We start from the raw sequence: 4,172 nt of genomic DNA on the forward strand, positions 1-4,172 counted from the left end.
ACAAAGATTAGAAATAAAGAACTTGAAAAGAAAATTGGTTGTTTGCGCTGACATATTCATTATCTATAAAACTTAAGTACATATACATTGCTTTGATTTCCGACATGACACAATAATATCAGTGTGGAATAAGTGTACAACACACCGTGTGTTCAGTTTCTTTGTGAATGTGTAGACGGGCTAATAACAGTCTATTCTCAGACAGTCGTGTTTAAAGGCGGTGGTTGTTGGTTCCTCTGCAGCGGCAGGACAGTCACTGGCGCATTGTCACGGAGCCTGGGAATGCTCTACACTTTATTGTCTGCTGTCATTAGTGGCTTCCTCTGTCTCCTCTCAATGCCTGTTTTTCCAGGCGTCTTCTCCACACAGAGCAACGCAGTTTGACACCAGCTTTGTTTTTTTATGTCTCCCAAAATCATCTTTGCCCAGACCGCCCAGAGACCAGGGGTGTTTTATGTAATCCTGCTGCAGGAAGTTGAAGTATGGAGTCCTGGCTGTGGTTCCACTGCTTCTTCTGTCTGCACTTATAGATGCTCCAATGCAAGCGACATACAAGGTTTTAAGTGTGAGGGATCAATGTGAATAACTTTTACCAGACTTTTGCAAGAAGTGTTGATATTGTGTCCTGTATTAATGTCTAGAGTGTTAGGCTGCAGCAACTATTGTTGGAAAAGGGCTGTATCCTCTCCCAGCATCTCTTCCGTTCACTTTTAATTGCCCTGTCTTTTAAAACCTATAGGCCAATAATAATAATAATATTTTAAAGAATGGTGTGGTTTCAAAGCTGACACTGAGAGTGAGCATTGAGATATAACGCACAGTAAAACATAAAGTATCAAGGTCCCTCACACTTTGATGACGATGAAGGTCTGATACAACATATCTCACAGATGTTTTGTAAACTGTGGTATTTTAATGCCATCTGACTCTTGGTTTTGTTCTGGGTGAATGAGAATCTCTACAAGACAGCTGACAGCTGATCTTCCATCTTATGTCAACAAAAGCCGGAACAGTGTTGGGCCAGCACAGAAAGCTCACACAAAGCAGAGGTTATGGCAGGTAGCTCAGGTGAGCGGCGCCTCAGGTGACTTGACAACATGGGAAGAGCACACTCTCTTTCTCTCTCTCTTTGTCAGTCTTTCTCCCTCCCCTCTGTCCCCTGACTTTGGCCCGGGACAGGCTCTCAGTGGCCCGACCTGTTCATCTCTGAATCAGGAAGTGATGAATGGAGCCTTTGTGGCGGATCTGGCTGTTCCACACCAGAGTAAACAAGTCACATTCTCAGTGGCCATCTTGACTCGATTACTGTAATGTTTAGTCTGAATGAACAGAGCCATGGTCCAAACAGGAAGCAGCCCGACTTTCTCACCAACAAGCATTAGTTTTACAACGGCCACAAAAGATTGAAAAGAAAAAATTTGGACAATAAAACGTTTTTAGATACTCAATACCCCAAAAAATAAAAGGCCCTTTTTAGCATGATATAAAACATAATGTAATGGCCTATTTAAAAAAAAAAAAAAAAAGGTTTTCTACAAATAAAGTAGCCAACAGCATTGACTTGTTAAAGCTATATTGAGTCACATTTAACACACTAAATAGAATCAAATATAAGCATTTCTTTCATGTGTTTATGCCTTTGTTACCTTTGGGAGCACTTTAAAGCAGTACTAAGTAACTTGTTTACCTTAATAAATCCATGCCATAGTCCCTCTGAGGGCAATACAAGTGTTAAAGAGGGGGTATTATGCTTTTTTCAATCACATAGCACCAGCCTATAACACACTACAATGATGACGAAACCTTCTGTTGGTCTGTAAATGCAGTAAATTAGAATAACTGCCTTGTATAAAATTGCTCTCTCAAAATGGCTGTAGCGAATGTCTTGAAATAGGCCTCTGTCTCTTTAAGAACCCCCTGACCCTTTCCGACACGCCTCCTCCACACGCTGTCTGTGGCATCAGTGGGGAGGGGGTTCTGCTGAGGAGCAGTGGTTGGTTACTCGGCTGGTGACGAAAGGTCGGAGGCGTCTCCAGGAGGTGGGGGTGTTCCTAGGAGGACTCAGGCAGCTATCCCTAAGATGGCTGCCATCAGAGTTTTTACAGATTACTAAAAAATGCGTGAATGTGCCAAGGCAACACTTCAGGCATGTTTTTAATGAGGGAATGACATGATAACATGATGTAAAGCTTGAAAAAGTCGATTTTGCGTAATACCCCTCTTTAATGGGATGATTGGAGGGCTTTTCATCTCCCCCTGGTGTCTCTTGCCAGAAAACCACACTTGCAGCTTTCCTGCCTACGGGTTCGAGGCCCCAATACACACTAAGGGAATTACGAAGAAGAAGCTAACAGGCTAAAGGGCAAAGCTAACTGCGGGGTAGCACCACTTAAACAGTATTTTCAGCCAAGTTTGATTGAAAAAAATGATCTCAATTGTGTAATTGGATGAACAATATCCCTCTCTCCCTTTGTCTTTTCTGTCAGCGTAGTATTTACTCTCACGGACAATTAATGAGTAAAAAAACGTAACATTAGCACTTAGTACTGCTTTAAGTATCGCTTTGAATGCTCCGCAACATACCTTTAAATTGACTAATGAGCATGATTCAGAAATGCTGCAATCTTTCTCAACTTTTTCCTAATTTTAGTTTAGGGCAATTGTTTTTAAAATTCTGTTTGTCTGACCGTTGAACACTTGATGCCAGATTCAGCCCAGAGAAGCATTGTGGTCCTCCATTTATTCGGGTCCGTCATCACCATTCACAAAGCGAGCATAGTCCAAACAGTGCTGTCTTTCTCAAGGGCAGACGTCTTGTGCTGTCCATGTAGTTCCTCTTTGGTGAGCGTAGCTGTGTGGCCCGAGCTGTACTTCATGGTGCTGCATTGTTGAAGGCCACAGCAGTGTGTGAGGTCTCTGTGGTGTTCGCAATGGCCCACAAAGAACTTCCTTCACACTCTTTCTGTAAAACCTGGAGTCACCGTCTGAGCCGTGCCAACACAAACACAGTCCTGGAAGTGAGCGTGGAAAAGACTCTGGGCTCCTCAACTTGGTCCATCAATTTCTCCTGCAGAGAAAGGAGAGGTTTTATAGCTCTGGACAGTGGGATGAAGCTACAACGATAGAATATTAAGTCTGATGCACATTAATAGTAATACAGTCCTCTTTTGGACATTTTGACAGGTCAGCTTCTCCTTTAATGGGGCTTGACTTTGTCACACTCACCTCATGGTTTAAAAACTGCTGTCATGAAAACCTTTCGTAGAAGTGTGAAGTGTGAAGTGAGCACAGGGCTGTTCCCTTCATAGTCGAAAAGTCTACATGATAGATGTTGAAAATTCTTACTATTAACAACTAAAATAATGCATCTGGTTTGTCCAATGTATTTATTTAAGCTCATACATAATAATTTAAATATATTTCAGGTCTTAATGTGTCTTTCAAGATGTTCTCTGACTGATGGCGCACTTACCTTTGTTGTCACCACCAAACAATTTAATTAGCAGCTGTGCACCCCATTTAAATCCTTGTAAAAATCTTATTTCCTACTTAAAATGTTGCTTTGCTACAATGCCTTCTGAAGTGTGTGGAATAGCTGTGAGTGTTGTTCCCAAAATGGAAATAGGAGATCTTGTACCATTGAAATGGACATTTACCAAGAAATATTTTGCAATGCTGCCAAAAAAAAAAGCAATACAATGTATCTGGTCCAGACTGTTTTAGAGTAATGTAAATAAGGTCAAAAGGTCAACACACATTAAAGATTCATAATAAATCACTAATTAAATACCAAGTGTGAATATTTCATGAGGCCATTGTGTTGTAATGAGGGTCAATGTCTCTAAAGATAATGACCAATTGATTATACTGTCAGCAAACAGCTTTTTCAACACTTCTTGTTTACCCTCCATATTAATAATGCATAGATGCTGCTGTAGTTCCTCTCAGAGGAACAAAGAAACGACTGCAGTGATCACGCAGCTGGACATATGTGCTTCATAACCACCCACATGACACAATTCTCCCATGGCTATGAGGCTATTAATATCATGTCAGGTACTGCTGGCAAAGTGAGTGTGTCATTGAGTATCATCATAATGACATAAGCTCTGACTGTCCCTTTAGCAACATGATAAACAAAGAAACACAGACTGAGGCTTCGTCTCTGTTTC

The sequence above is a fragment of the Gobius niger genome (assembly GCF_951799975.1).
Source record: "Gobius niger genome assembly, chromosome: 17".
NCBI classification, from domain to species: Eukaryota; Metazoa; Chordata; class Actinopteri; order Gobiiformes; family Gobiidae; genus Gobius; species Gobius niger.